The following is a 23,730-nucleotide window of genomic DNA, read 5'->3' on the forward strand; positions in this document are numbered from 1 at the left end:
GAAATGGGTCAAATTCACCTTTCACTACTTGAGATGACCCCCTTAAGGAGTTGGTATTACATTTATGGAATACCGCTACTGCTAAACTGACCCCACAACATGCTCACAGCCATGTATAGCAAAGTATAGAATGTAGCAAGCTGGAAATTATCTAATTATAACTATGTATGTTGGGTTGCAGGAAATTCTTAATCATGATGGCATCAATAAATATGGAAGTAAGTGACCTGGCAGGGCTGGCTTATTCTTTGTTGTTTAGAGAATAATGAACAGAAATTCAACAAGGCCCTAGTTATTATCTCACACAAACTGCAAACACATTGGCATGTCACTGAAAAATAATGACTTACAGTAGTAGAGCTCAATCTCAGCCAAATGCTTCAGTAAGTCAGGCCAATTCACTTAGTTGAGATATTCTCCCAGCTCATATTACACATCATCACTGACTCAAGGTATAACATATTTTTAAAGATGATTTATCAAGCAGAGAATGACTTGATAAATCTTGTTACATTGAAAAATATTGCACTTCAGCTGGTGAAATATGAACTAGGCATGCACTTGGCCTTTAATAAATAAACCTTAGACATAAAAGAAGCCCTCCCCTTTTTTGTTATTAAGCGATTAAAATCCAATATTTTATATTTTACAAAATAAACTGGTGCTATGCTATTTATGTGAGAGCATGTTTAAATAATCTCCATAAATATTGACTAAAACAATGACTGTTTTAAAGTACTGTATGTAACAATTTAAGATTAAAATAGCTCCATATTAGGGAATTATATGCCTCTTAAATTCACAGTTATATTTCTTAGTTTTCTTCTGTATTAAATAGTTATTTTCCTTAATTTGTTAATTCCAATTTGGATCCTTTGTTTGTTTTAATTGTATAATACAAAGCCCATTTACATTGGGAGGGGAAGGTACCAAGCATCTTGTGTGTTCAACTTTGTGCAGGAAATGAGTAACAGCATTTTTCATACCTTCTTGTCTGTCCAGTGCTCCCCCTTACTTGTTTTATTTATTTTTTGTACATGGACTCCTCAGTAGAGGTTGATGTATTGGGTCCACCACAGGCTGTGTGTTGAATACCCATTCAATTGTGTTCCACAATGTACCTTGTCCCCTCACAATCTGGCAGGTCTGAACTGAGAATTACAATAGGCCCTGGCATTTCAGGTACACAGAAGTGCAAACAGCCCCCCCCCCCCCCCACAGCCCACTAAATAGTGACTTTCTATGGCACCTTATAGCAGCCCTTCTGGCATTTGCCAGAACCCACAGATTGCAATCTGGCCACCAACTATAGAGAAAACTCTTGCACTTTCAAAATGGCGCACATATGAGTTGCATATGGTGATGTATAGAGTGTGACATTCAGGATGCACAAGATGGGTATTAAGTACAGGACTTGCAATTTGCTTTGTGCAGACTTGTATGCAAATAAATGAGCCATAGAACTTCCAGAACTGAAGTAATATTCAGAATCAGTAGGGGTCATTTATGACTGCAAGTGCAGTTTTGAGTGCAATGCTGATGTTTTTTAACCCATGATCTTTTTTTGCATGATTCTATGATAATTGTGGTCACAGTAGGGCAATGCATCTGATGCAGTTAAAACCGATGCACCAAATTTGAAGCAGATGTGCTTCATTTAATGTGATTCAAGCACAATTACACAGCAGTACAAGTAATCAGTGTGATTTGTTATGCAACCAACTGCAGCCAAGTGTAACTGTGTTTGTGCTCATGAATTACCCCAGTAGCTTAAAATAATGAACGAAGACACAAGTGTAAGGGCTCCTACACACTGGTGTTTGTTTGTGCGTCTTTGATAGAAAATTTGCATATTGTGCTTTTTTCTATTCCGAATGTGACCGTCTATTCTACTGATAGCTGAACGTCGAGCGCAAGACAATGCAGCATGCTGCATCTAAACAAATGCACTGAATCACAAATGGAATAAAATGCAATGCTCATGAGTACAACCAGGCAGAATAAAATGGAATCATTTAGCAAATGTGTTTAGCATAAAAAAAACTCTGAAAAAAATGTCTGTCTTAAAGCCCTAAAAGTTAAAAACAAGCACGATTAAAGACATATATACACTACATATGTTAAACATGTAAGAAATATTTACTAAATAAATGACATGGCAAAAATATTTCTGATCTACAAATTCAAGGTATTTGTAGATTATTGACTAACAATGTTTGTGATATTGGTTAACATGGATATATGTGGGTGAGACAACACAAATGTTCCTAGGCTCTATATAGCAGTCCACATGGGCACTTAGAAGTAAAGCACGTAAATGGATTCACAAGCATGAAACTCTTTGGTGGGCATGGTTTCCCTATGTGCGGAGGTTAATAAAATAAGACTTTGCCACAATGTGTATAAGTAAGGCATGGAAAGGGTACCAGAATTTATTTTTACTTGTGCAACCATTTTTTCTCACTTTTATTAAAGTCAATGGGTATTTTTCTTGCGGCAACTTTTTTTGTCCAAATGCATTAAATCCAATGGGTGTTTTTTCTCATGGTGACTTTTTTGTCTCTGGACAGTTTTGTCTTGGCAGCTTTTTTTTGCGGTGAATTTTTGCCGTAGTTTCCTGAAAAAGAAAAGCAGATGGCAAAGTGTGAAATTTCGGCACAAATCCATGCCTGCTGAAAATTTGGTCTAGATCAGTACAACCCTGTAAATTTTAGATCTTGGGAAAAATTGCTATGTTTACACATAGCCTTGATTGTTTTTAATGATGTACATCATCCTAGCATCCTTGAGATGATGATGATGATGACAACATTTTAGAAACTTTCTGACTTCCTGTTTGAAAAATGATTCATTAATAAGACAGGACCTTACTAGCGAAACAAGCATCCCAGTATCACAGACAAGTGTTCTGTCATTTAACGGAATGAGAAAAACAGACAAATCCAGCCTGCAAAATTAAATTCATTAGCAGATAATGGAACAGAGTCATTTTACTCTTACAGTGGTAAAGAGGATGCAAGGGGAATTGCTAGAAGCTTCCTAAGAATATTTGATGCTGAAAAAGGAACAGGACATTTTGTATTGTATATCTACAGATGCGTAAAGACAGTTGGGGAACAACACAAGCATGCAAAAAGTTCCTAGGGTGCCCAATAAGGGCTGTGATTGGCTTTTTGGTAGCCCCTATGTGGACTGGCAGCCTACTGGAGGCTCTGTTTGGCAGTACATCTGTTTTATTTTTCAGTCAAAATGTGCCTCCGAGCCTGGAATTCAAAAATAAGCTCCTGCTTTGAGGCCACTAGCAACATCCAAGGGGTTGGTGAGCAACATGTTGCTCATGAGCCACTGGTTGGGGATCACTGCTCTAGATCAACTAGCAGTTAGGTAGTTGTATATAGATGGAAAAGGTTGATGGACATGTGTATTTTTTTAACTTAAGTTACTTAAAGGGATACTGTCATGGGAAAAAAAATTTTTTCAAAATGAATCGGTTAATAGTGCTGCTCCAGCAGAATTCTGCACTGAGATCCATTTCTCAAAAGAGCAAATAGATTTTTTTATATTCAATTTTGAAATCTAACATGGGGCTAGACATTTTGTCAATTTCCCAACTGCCCCATGTCATGTGACTTGTGCCTGCACTTCAGGAGAGAAATGCTTTCTGGCAGGCTGCTGTTTTTCCTTCTCAATGTAACTGAATGTGTCCCAGTGGGACATGGGTTTTTACTATTGAGTGTTGTTCTTAGATCTACCAGGCAGCTGTTATCTTGTGTTAGGGAGCTGCTATCTGGTTACCTTCCCATTGTTCTTTTGTTTGGCTGCTGGAGGGAAAAAGGGAGGGGGTGATATCACTCCAACTTGCAGTACAGCAGTAAAGAGTGATTGAAGTTTATCAGAGCACAAGTCACATGACATGGGGCAGCTGGGAAATTGACAAAATGTCTAGCCCCATGTCAGATTTCAAAATTGAATATAAAAAAATCTATTTGCTCTTTTGAGAAATGGATTTCAGTGCAGAATTCTGCTGGAGCAGCACTATTAACTGATTTATTTCCCATGACAGTATCCCTTTAAGTGTTACTATGTTGTATACTTGTATTTAGGAAGGTATAAAGGGTCATTTATGAATGCAAGTGTAGTATGCAAACAGAGCCTGACAGCTTCAGTTCAGACAGGTTGGGTTAAGAAAAGAGAGCCACATACTGTATATGGACCATTGCTGATTATGATATGCCTGTATCTCCTCTCTCAAAGGAGTTGGGCTCTGGCATTAAGGTGCAGGCCTGGTTAAAGTATGCAGATAGGTTCAGTGTTGGAATTACAGACTGGATGATAAATATATGTGGGTCTGAACTCTGAATAGAAAGATAAATACACAATGAATCTCTTCTCTGTGTGCCAAGTAAGCATGAAAGAATTCATTTTTTGATGAACAATGTTGCTTTGCATAAAAGTAGGACTTGCTTTTAATAGCTGTGGCAGGTGTTCCTTCTCTATGGGGACTGATTTTTAAAAATCTATTAGGGTTACCACTTCCCACCTTTAAAACTAGACACATGCCAATTCAACAACATACAAATCATGGCCATTTGAACACATTATTTGTGAGATGTTTAAGCATTTTTGCATGGAAGCCCATCTATTATCATTTTGAGTTCTGGAGAACACTTTCAATTAAATATCATTATGAGTGGTGATAGGGGGACACCAGTGTATTCTTTTATGCTTTTTTGTGCTGGATGGCAGCCCCAGAAAAAGCACTGCCCTGCCTTATGTAATTCGTATCAAGAAGGCTTTGATTGTACATAGTAAGGCCTGAAACCAGATGGAGCAAAGAATATCCAATAAACAAATGGTTATCTAAGCTAAAATTGCAATAATTGAAGTTCACAGGTCTTTTAATCTTCCCCAAATAACAACGGGCTTGCTCTAGCTGCATCTAAAGGTCTAATCAAACTTTACATTTCTAAATGACCATCGATTAAAACGAGGAAGCCATTTCAATTGATCTTTTAATAATGTGTTATTTACAGTTTGTCATTCTGTGCGAGGACCAACTGCTACTGTAACTTGCAAAATAATCAATGAGGGAAAAGTCACTCCCTGTCGTTTTTGCCTTTTTTTTTTTTTAAGCTTTTTTCATCAGTATTAAGGAGACCTTGTAACTACAGTGTGCAACAAAAGCAAACAATTTTCATTTGGTGTCGTTTTTCTTTTTTTTAAACTTGTAGTGAATCTTACTTGAACTAGATGTGCCCTATATACATTTTGCTACTGTTTGTATGTAAATTTAGTCATGAATAATCTGAATGTACATTTTACAACATATAATACTAACAAATAAAGAACAAAAATAAGTAAGAATGACTTTTGGGCCTATTAATTAAAACTGAGATTGTGGTTTTTTTTTGTGATTGGAGAAAATCAGGGCAGGCTACACAAACATTATTTTTTTCAAATTCTAGCTTTCTCAACTCAGATTTCTGAATTGTAATAATGCATTATTCTGAATAATTGGGACATGGGATTTTTTGGATAAGGGGTCTTTCTGTAATTTGGGTCTCCATACTTTAAGTCTACTGAAAATTATTCAAACATTAATTAATCCCAATGGGATTGTACTGCCTCAAGTAAGGATTAATTATATTTTAGGTGGCATCAGGTGGCATCAGGTACAAGGTACTGTTTTATTATTACAAAGAAAAAGGAAATCATTTTTAAAATTTGGAATTATTTCATTAATATTGAATCTATGGGAGGTGTATTTCCTGTAATTCTGAGCTTAATGGATAACTTGTTTCTGGATAACATATACCTTACCTGTATAAAAAAATCTCAAACCATTTTGGTAAAAGATACCAACCAACCATAAATCTGCACCTAGAGCTTCACCTCCATGCCTTGTAGAAACTAATATCCCCTTCACTTGGTAGACTTAGAAAATCACTGACTGTGAGAGGAACTTAGCAAAAAAATGGCAAGTATATAGGCAGACATCAGCACTGGACAACCAGCATGAATGTCAAACAATAGGAACATCAGAAAGTAGTGTCTGAGCCTCCTGGAAATATAAGGAATAGGCACTGATTGTCACCACCAGATGCCTTATGGTATCCTGGGGGGTCCAGGAAGCACCAGGATAGCCTGATCCATCTATTATTGTATATGAGGGACTGGAATCAGTAAAATGCTTTCCACTGAACTGACCCTTATGGAAGGAAGGGTCTCAAACTTAAGAGACCAAACATAGAGTTGCTTTCATTTCCCTGTTTGCCCTAGTTAGCTCAAAATAAAAATAACAACACAATATTGTATTTTTCAGGTCTGAACTGGATAACAAATTGTAGTGATACTTTGCATAATGTAAAAGTTTAAGCATTTTACAAAAATGGACAAATCTAAAAAATAAATTGAAGGTGCAGATTTATGGTTGGTTGGTATCTTTTACCAAAAAGTTAAATTACAGGGCTCTCTGCTGCAAAAAAAGGTTAACTGAAAATTAGATGCAAAAATATGGAACAAAAACTATGTTTGAACCTTTAATCCTTGCTTATCCTTTAATCCTTGCAAGAAGATGGTCTCATTAGTGATGGGCGAATTTATTCGCCAGGCGCAAATTCGTGGCGAATTTGTGCGATTCGCCGCCAGCGAATAAATTCACGAAACGCCCACGAAAATTCGCCCGGCGTCATAAAACGGGCGCCGGTGTCAAAAAAGGGGCCGGCGTAACAAACGAGACGCCGGCGCCATTTCTGTGAATCTTCCAGCGAAGTGAAACGGCGCAAATTCGCCCATCACTAGGTCTCATCACTTCACAGGGGTGTTAGAGCTCAGCAATTGTGCTCTAACACCACAAGAGCAAAATGGTGGTAGGGCAGTGACACATGTGGAGATGCGGGAGATTCAGTCATCTGGCAACAAATCGCCTCTTCTTGGGGGGCGACTAATCTCCCCGACTGCATTCACGCCTGCTAGAATCTAAATCGCCGTCAGTGCTTTATTTTCAGAAGTCGCCGAAGTTGCCACATGAGGAAACTTTGGGCGACTTCGGAAAACAAAGCGCTCAAAGTGCCATTCCACCAGTGATTTCGATTCTAGCCGACGGGAAGAAATTGCAGGGAGATTAGTCACCCGAAGAAGAGGCTAATTGTCGCTGGGCGACTCATCTCCCCAAATCTACAGGTGTGTATCTGCCCTAAAGCCCATATGTCTGCAGTACATATCTCAGTTTGTTTCATCCTTTAGTGGAAAGTGTAGATAAATTGGGGAAATAAAAAACATCTAGGAAACCTATTATTTTGAACACATTACACTGAATTGTAATTTCTATTCCTGCAGCTTTATTTTTCGGTGCAGCTTGTCTTCGAGCAAAGTGCATCCATCTGAACCATGTCCTGCAGCAGTACAAACAATCATAGGAGCACTTGCAAATTCATGTTGTGCTCTTTGGCTTTGCTTGCGCGGGGTTTGATTTTATTTCCCCATGACATTGCTGCTTGCAATTCCTGCAGCCCTGTTGCTGTGAAGTGTGTCAGTCATTCCTTGTGCTGATTGTACTCAATTCCGCACCGTGTCATTTTACTGCCTGTAATACCATGCTGCTTCAATTGCTTGACTCAAGCTTCTGTCAGCCACTGAAGTGCTTCATGAAGCCATTTCTTTTGCTATGTCACACTTCAAAAATATTTGATAAATTAGACACTAGGGGTCAGCGGTTCACAAACTGCGGATAATGCGTAATAAATTGGCATGTTACAGAGAATGTGTAGGTTTTCATGTGAATTCAAATAGAAATTGGAAATCCAAATGCAGCTTTGATTTCCTTTATATACTGAAGTGCGGATTCAAAAAGCCAGTAAATATGTTCATAGCAACAATTCAGTCTTTGAACGTGGAATAGGGACTGAAGCAGCTTTAATTCCAATGAATTCTTTGTTTTAAACATTCTTCTCTTAAAATATAAAAAAGTAACATATTAGATTGAATATAATTTGATTAAATTCAAGAATAACATGTGGGGGCCGATTCACTAACTTCGAGTGAAGGATTCGAAGTAAAAAAACTTCGAATTTACGCGCTGGCGAATAGTCGAATTGGCGTAAATTCGCCTGAGTAGAATGATTCGAATAACGATGCAACTATTCGCCCATTCGATAATCGAAGTACTGTCTCTTTTAAAAATACTTCGACTGCCTACTTCGCCACCTAAAACCCACTGAATTGCTTTAAAAGCCTATGGGAAAGTTCCATAGGCTTGTTTTCCAAGTTTTTGATCGAATAAAAAGGCATTCGATCGAATGAAAATCCTTCGAGCGAATATTCGAACGAGCGCCTATTCGCCTGGCGAATATTCGCCAATTCGACTATTCGCCAGCGCGTAAATTCGCCCGAATTGTCTATTCGATTCTATTCGATTCTATTCCCCAGTCGAATTTCGAGGGATTTAACCCCTCGAAATTCGACCCTTGATGAATTTGCCCCTAAACCTTTTCTGGTAAGGACTCCAACTTTCCAACACTTTCAACTTATGCAAACATGGAACACATACTCTCCCATCTATAGTGGCTTGCAACGCATCTCTGAAATACAGCAGTTATATGACAAATGTAATGGGCAAAAATGTTGTTCAAATTGATGCCATTTATGAAACATACTTGCATCCAAACACTCTTCTTTTATGTCCATATAGCTGTGATAAGGGTAAATGCTTCTGTTCCCTCACTTCTACTGAACAATGCACAAGGTCTAAACATTGTTGCAGAATATGATTGTCTCCATCATACTAAGGGTCAGATTTATCAAGGGTCGAATTTTGAAGTAATGGGAGTTTTTTTGAACTCCCATAACTTCAAAATTCGAATTAAAAAAGTAATTTATCAAAAAATCAAAGGTTATTTTTTGGGTCGAATAGGTCCGTTTTCGATTGAATTCGAATCATATGAATTGAAGTAACTTTGATTAGAAATTTTTCCAAAAAAAATCTTAGATTTTTCAAAGTCCACCAATTGACTCCAAATAGGTGGGTCTAGGAGGTCTGGGGGTCTAGTAGGTCCCCCATAAGTTAAAACAGAAATTTGGCAGGTTTTAGACGGCGAATGGCCGAAGTCGAATTTTTAAAGAGACAGTACATAATAAATTTTGATATTCGAATTTTTTTCGAATTCAAATCGAATTTGGACTATTCCCTAGTTGACGTACACACAAATTAGCTCGAAATTCAAATTTTTTTGATTCGAATTTTTACTTTGACCTTTGATAAATCTGCCCCTAAAGGTTATTTTAAAGGCGAACTACCCCTTTACAGGGACAGTGAAACACAACTTTTATATAAAATTAACACAATGAGTAGGACTTTTGTGAAAGTTATTCTGCCTATCCTCTTAAATAAAAAAAATCAAATTTTCACAACCTTTTGTTATTATAATGCACTAATGAAATAAATGTTTTTTTTCTTTTTCACTGAACTCTTTTTCCCTCTCCCCCTAATGAATTGTTTGGTGAGCTCTGAATAAACGACCTTGTCCCTTCCCTAAGCTGCAACCTTTGTAATAAGGAGCTTATTATATAAAGGGCTTATCTGTAAACAGGAATTTTTTTATCAGCTTCTCTTCAGCAAACAGTGACTCCATAGAACAGTGAATTGGAAAGTGAAAAGTAAGTTCAATAGAAGCCCTATTCGTTGAGCTCAAGGAGAAGGGGTACCTTAAAAAGGCAAATACAAAAGAACCATGTTCTATTAATCTCCACTAACACATTTAATATGGTCTCACTTTACATAGCAGATAAGGGTCATAACTGAAGATACACAGAGCATACCCTTCCTTATACCAACTGTCTGTCTGGCTGTCTACAACGAAATTGCTTGCAGTTGCTGTACAGATATAATAATATTATAACATATTTATTATATATAATTTATAAGTTCAATTTTGCTGTAATTGGTCCTTTAAGTGACAAGTCTGAGTCCTATGAATAAAGCTTTTTCTGACAAGACAAGGCTGATAAGGCTGTGACTCTGAGTATTATATATGGAGAACAAAGTTTAAAGAAAAGGGGACAAAAAACCCAGCGCCTTGTTTCTTCTATACACATTTCAAATTACAAGTTGTAAACAAGACAAAGTCTGTATATTTTTAAAGGGTAATTTATCATTGGCAAGAACATTAAGCATTTTGCAAAATTACCCAACATTTTTTTTCCTAGTGAAAAATGGGAAAACCAAATGGGATTTATCATTCCAACACTCCCCATTCTTCAACGACAAATCACAATGGTCAGACTCATGCATATTTAAATGCGTCAGGTATTTGTAATGAAAGCATCTTTTGGTGTTGCAAGTTAAAGGAATATGTTCTGTGTAACACAGGCTATATATATATATATAGTGGATAATGTACCCCCTACTGTAATTTATAAAGATATTATAAGTCACCGAGGAGTTATGTGACCATATAAAAGCACGAGGCCGCAGGCCGAGTGCTTTTATACAGGTCACATAACTCCAAGGTGACTACTAATATCTTTATAAATTACATTAGGGGGTACATTATGCATTATAATCTAGTTTTTATGTACAGTGCCTTACAGTGGCTGTGTATGTGCAGAGTTTTACTGGCATTGCTTTATGTGGTACAAAATAACACTTTTGAGGCTGTTTCATTTTGCCCTACCCCCCCCCTGATTAAATTTTTTCCATGTAGTTACTTTTTTTGGGGATAAGTACCTTTTGAATTCAATCTGCTATTTTCATTTTCCTTGTCCTGCATTGAGTGACGTCGTCAGTTGCAGGTTAAAGACAGCTGAGGGGGGGAGGGTGAATAAAGGAAGGTGACAGAATTCAGGAACAGAGAGTGATGGCTAAAGGCGGAACAAAACCGGAGTTTCACTGTGTAAGGGAGAATGGAATGACATCGTGGAGGGGGAGCTAAAGGAGCAGACACGGAGGAGTAGAAAGTTAAAGTTAAAACGGTGAGTGGAAGGGAGGGGGAGTGAGACAGAGAGGCACTTTGCGAAGGGGAGGGAGATGATAGAAGCATCATGTGACGGGAGCCAGACGGAGGGGGTGGGGCTAGGGAGAGCCGAACCTTACACTGACTGATTTAAACAGGCCATAGTTATGACACAGGAGGAGCGCGCCGTGTAAAGAAAAAGCTGAGCCAGCGAATTACAGAAGCAGGACGCAGTGGAGGAAAAGAGAAGCAGCGGCAAGTGACGTCTCTAGCTTATAAACGGCGCGTTCTGATGTCAGAACGCGCCGTTTATAAGGATATAATTTACAGTCTGGTCCCATAGGGAATTGACCAGACTGTAGATTATATATATATAATACACAAAAGCCATGAATATCCTGTAAATTATATCCTTATAAACGGTGAGTTCTGATGTCATCAGTTATAAATGGTGAGTTCTGATGTCATTTCAGTCACATGACTCATTGAAATTTGTGTATTATAATAAATAAAGTACCCCCAGTTGCAAAATATGAGGATATTAGAAGTTACCTCGGAGTTCCATGACCTGTATAAAAACACTCGGCCTTCGGCCTCGTGTTTTTATATGGTCATGAAACTCCTCGGTAACTTATAATATCCTTATATTTTACAAGAGGGGGTACTTTATTCACTATATATAGGATATAAATAACTCCTTCCTCTATTTATGACATTAAGAATGGATCCTGAAATTGTGCTTTTGTTAAAAGAGTACTAACTATTCAGTTACTTTTTTCTTATTATATGGTATACCCTCGATATTCGACTGTCGAAGTAAAATCCTTCGACTTCAAATATTGAAGTCGAAGGATTTACCGCATTTCCTGTGATGGAACGATCGAAGGAAAAATCGTTCGATCGAAGGATCGAATGATTCGAAGGATTTTAATCGAACGATTTTCCTTCGATCCCAAATCGGCTACAAAGCTTATAGGGACCTTCCCCTTAGGCTAACATTGATGCTCGGTAGGTTTTACGTGGCGAAGTAGGTGGTCAAAGTTTTTTTTTAAAGAGACAGTACTTCGACTATCGAATGGTCAAATAGTCGAACGATTTTTAGTTCGAATCATTCGATTCAAAGTCGTAGTCGAAGGTCGAAGTAGCCAATTCGATGGTCGAAGTAGCCAAAAAAATACTTCAAAATTCAAAGTATTTTTTATTCTAATCCTTCACTTGAGCTAAGTAAATGTGCCCCATAGTATACAATAATACTGTTTGTATAATTCCTTGTCTAAAGGGAAAAAAACAGTGTTGTACAACTATAGGTAACTCAAGTGCTGCTGGACTACATATCCCAGCATGTTTAGATTTTACGGTTTCAAGCTTTCTGGGAGCTATAGTCTAGCAGGCATGGTTTATTAAAGGATACATTTAATTAAAGGGACACTAAACCCAACTAAAGCTTCCCACGCTCCTAGCATTCATTAACCTTGATAATATGTTAGCCTATGTTGGGATTTGTAGTCCAGAAGCAACTGGATATGTGGTTGAGCAGTGCAGCACAATAGGGTTTAGTGTCCCTTCAATGAGGTTGTTCACCTTTGAGTTAACATTTAGAGGCACATTTATGAAAGCTCGAATTTCGAATTCATAGAAGTTTTTAAAAACTCCCCTAAACTTCCATTAATCCGAAATTTGCCCAATCGAAACTTATTAAAAAAATCAAATGTTTCAAACTTGGATGAATTAAAACTTATGATAACAATACATTTGTAGCCTTAAAGATCAGTGACCCGCATCTGGAAAGAGTCAGAAGAAGAAGGAAAATAATTATAAAAAAATAAAAAAATTAATGTGAATTTAAAAGTTGCTTAGAACTGGTCATTCTATAACTAAAAGTTAACTGAAAGGTGAACCACCCCTTTAAACACGATTTTAACGCTACATAAAACTGTTCGTGTAAACTTGCTACCCAGTGCTAGTCATTTAATAAAGGGAATGTAATCTGGGATTGTACATCTGTAAGTTTGAGCCACCTACTTTGAAGAGCTATTGGACATAGTGCAGATGATTTGTGACCTGTGAACAATATTGGAAGCCCTGGAACTGTTGCCAGGTCAGTTTTAGAGTGTGACTTGTCCTGGGTCTACAGAATCAGAGGGGTGAAATGAAGGAAAGAAGGTAACCCCTTCTCAGAATCAACAGTTCATTGTATGTTCCCCAACATTTTACATTTAAAGGTCTCTCATGCATGGGCTCTTATAGTATTAGCATGTCTCGAGCAGGTTAAAATGTATTTAATGTATCGTTCCGCTCTGCCCTTTTTTATTAGATAATTTATGTAGACAAACAATAATACAATATGTTTTAAAATACAAAACAGCATTGGGATAGAATTTATATTTTTGTATCAAAAATTCCTAATAAATAGAAATATAGTATTTTAAAACCTTAGAATAACAAAATTACCTCCAAGGATAAGTTCCCCTGGGGGGGAACCAGCATCTACCCAGTGAAGGAACATAATATATACATAAACAATAAGATTGTTCTGCAGTGGGGAGCTACGGGAGCATTCACTCTATTGCAATTAAAACCATGGTAATGTAAAGCATTCAACCATGATAACCTAATGCTTAGTGTTATATCCTCAGGAAAACATTAAAAGTATGAATAAATCTGCCCCTAAGCTAATTGAGGGATATTTTGGGAGTGGTGGGGGTAATTAAAGGTTATGCAGAGGAGCAACGTGGATATTTCATAGTGTTAGTGACAGTGTTAAAATTTCCCGAGGATGGAAAGCAAGTCATGTTGCCGGCTGCTTTTAATATACTCCCAACAAACGCTTTCTCTACATCTGGATTTCTGTCACTCTATGTGCCCTGTATAGCTGATAATAGCTTCATAGTCGGCTTTTCTGGCCATAGCCTAAATAATGTGACACTTGGGGAGTTATCTGACAAATTAGTTGATATCCTCACATCAGCAGGCCATGGGGATATTTATTCAATCGCAATATCATTAGCGACAGATGGATGTGATGAACGAAACATTTATGCTTACGTGAATTAATTATTGTATGGCACAAATGGCTGGGATTAGTGGTGTACTCTTTAAAAGGGATCGGTGTATATATATGACATATCACACTTAAACAGGCAACTATACTAATAAAAAGAGAGAGATCATTTAAAAGACTGCTCCTTTAAAGGGGGCATAAACTTTTCATTGTGATGTTCTTCCCAGATGTTGATCTGATGCAAAGCCCGTAATTTCCAATGTATTATCATGTTTAAAGCATGATTGAAGCTGTTGTCAAGCACTTATATGAATGGATTCTTAAAGCGACATTGTGCAATATTTGTTTTCCAAGCCCTCTAGGGCTAGTAACCCAACTGGTGCAGAAGGATTGTTCATTGAGGATTTTGCCCACTGTGTATACATCTGACTCTGTGTCCATGGTTTTATACTGTTTTCCTTTTTTTCTATCACTGTGCCTTCACTGGATAAACATGTAGCAGAGCACAATCGGGCTCAGTCACTAACAAAGCCCACATTTGTCCTAATGCAGTAACCCAAGCAACAAATATTCTTCAATATTCTTCATTATTCTTCCTTCAGCTAGTTAAGTATGGACTATGTGCTATGGGTTACTACCCAGGTGCAAATTTGCCCAGTGTAAGTAAATGAGCCTCAGAGTGACCAGCTATTAGTATCTCAATAATGAGTTGGTAGTGGTTATTTTTCAGCCAGGAAAAGTGCTCACAGCTTTATCTGCCCAAAAAGTGGGCACAAAATTGCAAGCACAATAAATAGGAAATTGTACCCATATTTCCTCATTGCACATACTTGAGGTCAGCCATTGTGCCTGCCCGGCTTGCTCTGATGAATTATGAGCACATATTGATTCAAGGGAAGGAACCCTTGCATTACTACCTGGACATGTAGGTATTTCCAGGGTTCTACTAGAAAGTTGTGCATCACTAGCACCAATAAATCATGCCCTAATGCTGTTACTAATGCAGCGTGCATTGGTAAGCCTGAGGTGATGCTATGCCAAATTTGCAAAAGCTGGCCCATAACTTGCACCTGATTCACAAAAAAGTGCAATGTAATTAACATGCATTTTGCAACAAAGCATGAAAATGTATCAGCTGCAATGTCACTGGAATTCTGGGAAAATCACTGCATTTTGAGAAAAAAACATGGTGATTTAAATCAGAAAAGTGAACTTTTCATCTTCATTTACTGCATCTCCAACCTTGATTACTCCTGAGTCACAATCAAATGTAGGAGGTCTTGGGAAGCAACATCAGAATCAATAAAGTTCCTTCAGGTGCTAAATAAGGAAAGCGATCAGTGGCATACATATGTGATGCTGCAGACTGCAATATAATAACTTTAGTTGGGCCCAGCACACACAGGAACACATACTCGCCCCTTCCTGCCTTCTCACGTGCCTGTATGCTCTCTTGCCCACCCACTCATGTCTTACATGAGAGCAAGTAAAACTATAGAGGGGCAACTATAGAGGTAGCAGATCTTGTGGACCCTGTACTCAGCCCCCCCCCCATAGACAGTAGTATATATAGTTATGACACTGGCTGTCTAGCCCATATAAACTACCAGCCTGCACTATCCTCTGTTTGGTAGCAAACTTATGTCTTTCTTATTCCAAGACTTATAAAGTGAACAACTACCTTGAGGCCACTTGGAGCACCATCCAACACATTGGCAAACAATATGTAGCAGAGTTATTCTACCAGAATTTTTTTTGCAGGCTAAGCTTCCATGTCCTGTTAAATGGTGGTCTTACGCCTTTTATAATGGTTGCTGGATTGGACAGTCTCTCTCCTTTAAAAGCCACAAGTGAATGATGATTAAGCCAGTGAAACCAATGCTGTGGTCTTGGAATCTCTTTCCTATAAAAACTAATGGCAGGGGAGGACCAATGCCCTGGTCAGGAGCCACTTAAATGCTACCATGCAGGAGGTGCCTGCCTATGAAATATATGACTGGAAGTAAATAGTTAGGGACCACCATATGGGGTTTACCTTGACATGGTTTGGTGGTTTACCAATTTTAATGATCATAACTTTGTAAATAAAACTCCTGTTTGTGTAAATACATGTACTTGGATAGATACTAATTTTCTCATGGACCAGGGAAAGTGCATTGATCAATCTGCTCTCGTTTGTATGCAAACACCATGTTGCCCACGAGCCACTGTTAAACAACCACTACCCTTGACCATCTACCATTGCCTAAATAAGAACTTAAATTCACCTTCTGTCACAAACAGATTCCTGCAAAACTCAATCACTTATATCGACAGTGTGCCGTTTAATTAAATGAATATGAACTTATTGGATTTAGTTCTTTTTTTCAGCCTTATTTAATATGTAATGATGCAATATTGCTGCATGATGTGTCTATCCCAGGATATTAATTCACTAGTCAAACACACAGAGAATGTATTAACATACTCAGGATGTATATATAAACTGCCAATGATAGAAGTATTATTTTCCTTATTACACATGCGCTCTACTCACATAAACACAAAACACACATCCAGGTGAAATAACTGAAGACAACCAGATTTCATGAACACTGTATATTTGGCACACTGAGCATACAGCAATGTTATATGAAACAGTAAGATAATGTGCTCCCAGGGTAATGGGCGCTGAACTAGACGAGACTCATTTTTCAAATCATGTCATCTCTAAGGTATGAATAAAAAGTAACGGCCGGCATGCGACTGGATCTATCTCAGCTGTTATCATTTGCCTTTTCAGCTTTATTTGTGTTGACTTGTACAGTCTAAAAAGATGACAGTCTATGGGTCTCAGAATCAGCCAGAGTGATAATACATAGCACGTTATACTGTGGGTGACAGGTTCTGTTCCTCTCGCTAGTGTATGAAAGAAAAGCATCGCTTTCAGTAATTTCAAATGCTATAATCTGACAGAATAAAGACTCTTGCGGAGGAACATCACAAACCCTGTCTATTACAATTTTATTTGATAAATCAGGGGATTCTTGGGTGTCCTGTCCAGGGAATTAGTGTCATTCAAACTACTGCAGCCTTGGCCGTCTCTTTAGAATGACCGGATTTCTAGTTGCTCTTATTTATTCTTGTCATTCATAAGATTTTTAATATGTAGACATGTGTTAAAGGCTATAATAACATCAATAACTATATTTATAAAATGCAATTTTTTAAAAAAAATTATGATTTCATCCTTATTATTGAGGGATATTAAAGGGTAATTTCAATCACTTTGGTGGTGGTGTCAATGAGCTCAGCAAACTTGTGCTAAAAGAATCACATTGTAAAGTAAATTTAGCTACAAAGGATGAGGCAATGTTGTTAGTCACAAATTTTATTCTGATTTGCTACCAAACCCGTGTGTGTTTAATATTAACTCATCAGGCACAATTGTGGCAGACTCTACCCCCTGTGCTGCCTCAATTACACTCAATGTAATGGGGGAACTGCCTCATGGGTTAAAAAGGATTTGCATCTGAATTTTCACTAAATAATCACTAAATGACCCTTTATATTGTTATAGATGTAATTGTCTTTAATTATTAGCCATTTTAACTTTTCTTTATACCATTTTCACCCAGACAGTCCATGCTCCATGATATAATGACAAATGGCATGAAGCTAGTGCGGTGGATTCCTACTGATTTGTTGTGATGGCACATTTTGAGGAATGTATTTGTGCATTGGATAATATATTGCACAGCTAAACAGTAATAATACTACAAAAAAGAATACAGCTTACATTGTAAACAATTACAGAAAGCAATTTAGCCATTGGCAAACTCTTATATAATTAACTGTTCACAATTAATTAACTGAATTCTGCTTTGCCAGCTAACTAATGTGCAAATTAACACTACATTCCTTTAGATACTAACATGAAAATCCATTGGTTAAAAAAAGATACATCAATAATAGGATATTTACAATAAGTCACAGCTTTTTACTCATTCGGAGTAAACTAATTACAGAGAGGATGGGCTTTTCTTCAATAAATGACAAACAAGCATTGGTTAATTACACTATTCTGAATTTAACACATTAACCATTGTTCCTTGATTAGACAGACACCATAAGCAATGCTAGATAACTGTTACCGTAAGAATCGCTTGAGCAGGAAATGTTGATATATCAGTGAAGCAGAATATTTGTTGTCTACAAGTACAAGTAAAAGACTGTCTGTAGGTGCCATGTTATTATAGAAATGTGGGGTACAGGTTGAATTCCTCAACTCACTGCCTGTCCTCCCACTACATTCCAGACACACCTGAACTGTGAACTTAACTTTGTGAACTGTTAATTTATTTGCACAATTCTAAAGGTTTACACATGTATATATCCAATTTCTGCCAATATATTGCACATTTCATGTTTACATATTAATTGTTTATTTTTAAGTGCCTTTTTGTGATATATACTAGCTGGAGCCATGTCGTCTCGTCTCACTGTATATTAGTATACTGCTGATATGACAATAAAGTTTACTTTGACTTTGACTTTGAGGGGATTCCTTAGCAGAAAAAAACATTATCTAGACAGCTCTGAAGTATTGGAAGGACTTACCCCCTGGTCCCAGGCATTCCAGATGATAGCTCCCATACCTACTGTATATACCCTGGAAAATATTTCTTCCAATATTCCACATCTAAAGTGGTTCCAAATATACCTGCTACCTGACCGCACCATAACCTTAAACAACCTTGGTGTTTTTCCTCCATTCATTCGATGCTAGTTAAAGCTATTATAGCAGCTCCAGAATGATTTGAGGCATAGACAGATTTGACCACCATTTCTCAGCAAACCTTAGGCAATTATGGTTCGCTGATCATCTGTGAACATTGTACCCTCTGTTGTTGTAGCGATTCCACTAGCTGTGATTAATGGCTTGCTATGCAGTATGTCATTAAGCAATATCTATTGCTATAGGTTTTCCCTCTGAAAACATTATTCAAGCATTATGCTTGCACAACAGTGCATGGTCTAAGAGGGTGTCCTGGAATTCGGATATGTTCTTTCTTTCTAACCACACAGAAAAAAATTAATGATACCTTGCTCAGCAAGAAGTAGATCAGTGGGACACATATTCCCTGTAGATATGTAGGTATGAATATGCTCTCCAAAATACTTGGGAACCTAGGATTTATTCTGTCATTTTGAAAATTGTGTCTGAAGGCCGTTTGACCACCCCAAGAGGCAATGGCTGATTGCAGAACCGATTATAAGAAGCAGGGGCCACTCTGAAATGCTTACTTCAAAGTTTATGAGTGATGACATTTTGACAGCACCAGCATCTACAGAACATTTCTCATTCATTTGAAGGGAAACAAGTGAAGATTGAGGAGTGTTTTCTTTGGTTTCCATCAGAATTTTGCCTGGCACATAGGTCATGCAAGTGTGGACAAAAAAAAAGAAAATGAAATTTGACTCTTGGGATTGGATATCACTTTCCAACTTGGTAGCAAATTATATAAAATGGCTGGAGTTAAGTTTCATTTTACTGTGGTTTGATTGCATACATGTATAAATAAGATCACCCATAGTAGAAATCATTTTGGCATCCCACCCCATAAGCCATGCACCGGGCAATTGTCAGACACTGTGTGTCAACTGTGGTCAGATGGGATGATTTTATTTCAAATCTGAATAGTGAGAGGACTCTGGTAAACATTTTTTTGAAATATAAAGGTTGTAAAGCAAACAAATAACATAAGAGTAGAAGACAGCATTGCTATAGGGAAAACAGGAGTGGCAGCTTTAAGAGAAGATGTAATTAAAAAAAACAGCTCTGTGGTTATGAACATGACAGTTAAAATGCTTGTTTGGTGTTTTGTCAGGTGGGGCACTGTATATATGAAATGTAAAAGAACATCATAAATTATTATTTATTTAACAGTATTAGACTCAAACACTTTTCTACAGAAATAATTCTGCATAAAGTTTACTTTTACATTACATATCATCACATATCACATGGCATCAGTATCAGCAGTCAGAGGGAGACCAAAATAGTCATTGATACAGAGATTCATGCATCAAAGAAGCTTTCATGATATGACATTTTAATTATTTCATGCCATTCTGGGGAATGCTGTTATGTACACAGCACCACATATACTTACAATTTACTTAAATGTAATTACAACGTTAAAAAACCCCATCTGATATTTTGTATTATTGTAATATATTAAATGTTGTTTCCACTAAAATGCTTGTTAATGACCCCTTTCATATTTAAAATTGAAGACAACCACTAAGTGATGCAGATCTTTGCCAGTGCCACCAATCTGCATGTAGCATTTAAAAAAAAAAAAAAATTAAAAAAAATTACTGGCCAGTGTTGGGGGCGGTAACTAAATGGGCGGACCATGACGTAAAAAGGGGCGGAGCCGCGGGCCGGTGACGCAAAAGGGGGCTGGGCCACATCGCGAGAGGGGCAGAAGACGAAGAAAATGAGTGTTTCCGCCGGAGAGCCAAGGGCTTTTGTTAAGGGTATTACAAATTACCAGCAGCTACATTGTCGGTAAATTTGTAATACCGGCTGGGTTGCAACCCTAGATACTGTATATCAATTGGAGTAAGACATATTCAGTTCAAGGCCCCCCTTAGATATCTAACTGAATGTACAAAAGACCTTACATATTCCAGATATATTGGGGATCTTTTTACTGTATTATATTTATGCTGGGAATAAATAGCACTTTTTTAAGTGTCTGTTCTAGTTAAAGGTAAAAAAAAGGTGTAAAAATTGTGATTGTGTATTATTGAATATAGTATGACTCTGTTTTAAAATATTTACTTTGTTTGAAAGTGTTTGCATTTTTAAATAAATTATCATGTGCATATTCTTAAATATATTACAGTTGGCTGGGGCATCTGTATTTACACCTACACACTTACTAGAACAGAATGCGATCATTTAAAGTACAAAACGGCACATAAGAGGCAAAGCCGTATTCATGTTCCAGTTAAAATAGAATCAAATCAAATCAGATTTCTTGGCTGGCGTAACATGTTTAGGTTAAATGAAAGGTCCTTCTTGAGCTGTAGCATTATGTATTGTCTTTGTCTATTTTATATTTATAGACTGAGTGTAAGCATTAAACCTTATGACAGGTGCACCAGAACCTGAATTCAGACAGCTTATTTCAAACGATAACATCCTAATTTAATTCCCTATAAAAACTTTTTTACTGTTATGTCTTACTTGTACGCTGGAAATTATATCATACATTTTTATGCTTTGTCAATTACATATGAAATAGGGACTGTTTGCTGTTTGCTTCAGCCCTCCGGAAAAAAAATGAGACAAGGATGAGAAAACAACCTATTTGCTTATTAGGTTCAGGAGTCAAAGGACTCAGCCAGGAGCCGTAGGCTTCAAGAGTATAGAAGATTAAGACATATATTGGATTCATGATGGAGGGCATGGAGTTCATTTTCAAAATAAAACAGAATATTATTCATATTCCTTTTAAAATTCAGATTGCCAGCTGACCTGTGACATGTCAGTACTGTATTACATTTCCAATGAGCAGCATGTCGGATGCCTCTAGATTAGGAAGCTGCTCCCTGTTTTTAGAATTAAGATATTGTTGCTGGAATTTTATGTGAATGAAAGGGGCAAGAAAACATCTTTACTTTAATGAAGTGGATGCAAAACATAGGAATCGACAATATTCTATTTACAAAATCAGCAAATTATAACTATTAAAAATGAGCAACAAAATACTCCACCAATAACATCTGGGACTAATATTTCTTCATTTTTTTTTACAATTTGTGTAGACAGTTCTTTTGGCGTGAATTAGATTGAGCTGGTTCCCATCTGAGAATACCATATTATTGATGGCACATATTCATGCATACAAAACCTCCAATTTTCATATATATTAAAACCTATGACGGCATAATATGGATCTTCAGTCCTTTCAAGCAGTGGAAAAAGAAGAATTGCTGTGAACTTTTTAAAGGACATTTAATGCTTCTGTAAAACTGTCACACTGAACCCCTAGTTTTCTAAAGTAGACAACAAAAAATCCTAAAAACACAGTATTGGAGGCCCACATGAAAAAGTGTGAAGGTCTGTGACCAAATTAAGCAATTGGAACACCACTTAGTGGACAGGAACTGTGGCTGCTCTCAACTTGCTCTGCTGTCGATTGGCCATACACTGGTAGTTTATTGGCATTGACAGATTACATTTTCAAACCTGCCTTTTCACTTGTCCCTGCTGCTGAGGGTTACATTTGCTTAAACTACTAAACCCACTAAAAAAAAAAAAACGAGGCATTCTTTTGCTTTGGAGATAGGCTGAACTTGACTGAATGGGTATTTTGTTATTGTCATCTATTTGGGATATCCAAATGAATGTTATCATGTTAATTACAAGAAGCATTAAAACTGTCATGATGCTTGTCTTTTATGATTAAAAAAAATGTAATTTTATATTTAAAGCAAATGTCTTATTTTTGAATTCTCCATGTACGGCCTGATATCCTCTTTTAATCTCTTACAAGTCTGTAGTTTCTAATAAATGTATTTCTGTATAATTATTGAACTGCTTCAGCATAGAGAAATATGTTCATTTTTATTTCTAAAAATAGCACATATATAACAGTACAGTAGTAGTAGCAATATTTAGCACATGACTGATTTTTCTGGCAGTAAGTTACTGTAATTCTTTTAGAAACCCCCCCCTTCATTTCATCACTCACAATAAAACAGGAAGTCCTTAATTGGCCCCTTCTTCTCCAACATGTTCTTAATGAAAATGCAGCACATAAGTCTAAGTTTGTTGGCTAGCAGAACCCAATTTACAAAAAAGTGGGAGTGCAAGATAAGAAAAGAGTACATCTGCAGAGCAGGCTGTGCAATGAATCACACAATGCCACAGTTGAGCAGAATATAATTGAGTCCAGCATCTCTGAGCATTTTCACCATAATTAATGATAATCTGTAACAGTGGAATCTGAGATTCCAGTTCAGAGGGCTGTTTAATTAGGCCAAGTAATGAAAGCAAGAACAGTACAACGATATGGCCAGTTTCATGATTAATGATTTATGCTATTGAACACAAAAGTGCCGCACAGTTAACTCTAACAGAGGCTGCATATATTTTGGCATTTGCAAAATAGTGAGAGGCCCACAATATTTTGTACTTTAAAGACATAACTGGCAATATCTCTTTCTAAGCTATTTACATGATTACTTCCCAACCTTGCTGTCTTTATTTATTTATTTATTTTTGGAGACTCCTTGCTCTGGGTAGTTAAAGATAAATCTGCACCCTGTGTTAACTTCAAAATCAAAATCTGCCACCATTTGATAAATCAATGAACACCTTTGTTTTGCAGACGAGCTGTTTCTCTTTAAATATAAATCATATTTGCTATGTTGGTATATTTGCTAAGCACTTTGCCTTGTGAAAAAAAAAAATCTACTTATAAATAGAAAGTCTGAGGATATTAAATGTCGGGACCCACTTGGCTTAACATGCGCACTGCACGTACATGCATTTAAGAAAAGGAAAATCCTGACATACAAAGACATGACACGAGGAGGAAGGAGACTGCCCGAGGGCCTTAACACTGAAGCCATCAAATTACATGGGTTTTACTTGACTATTTACTCTGCTATTCAATAAACAGTGCAGTACTTACATGATGCTGAGAAAGAATGGCATGGATGATCTAAATACACTCACCACTATCTCTATACCAAAATCATATCTCAGTCTATTTTCCA

At 37.1% G+C, this 23,730-nt stretch overlaps 1 long non-coding RNA gene across 1 annotated transcript; it reads right to left on the minus strand.

The window, feature by feature from the left end:
- Positions 1-2,401: 2,401 nt before the first annotated feature.
- On the minus strand, positions 2,402-11,286 carry LOC121398916. Its single transcript, XR_005964617.1, has 2 exons — positions 10,724-11,286; positions 2,402-2,617 (listed from the first exon to the last, which is right to left on the minus strand). It is a non-coding gene; the product is annotated as an uncharacterized LOC121398916 (long non-coding RNA).
- Between the last annotated feature and the right edge of the window lie 12,444 nt (positions 11,287-23,730).

Source organism: Xenopus laevis, chromosome 9_10S (assembly GCF_017654675.1).
Source record: "Xenopus laevis strain J_2021 chromosome 9_10S, Xenopus_laevis_v10.1, whole genome shotgun sequence".
Lineage (NCBI taxonomy): Eukaryota > Metazoa > Chordata > Amphibia > Anura > Pipidae > Xenopus > Xenopus laevis.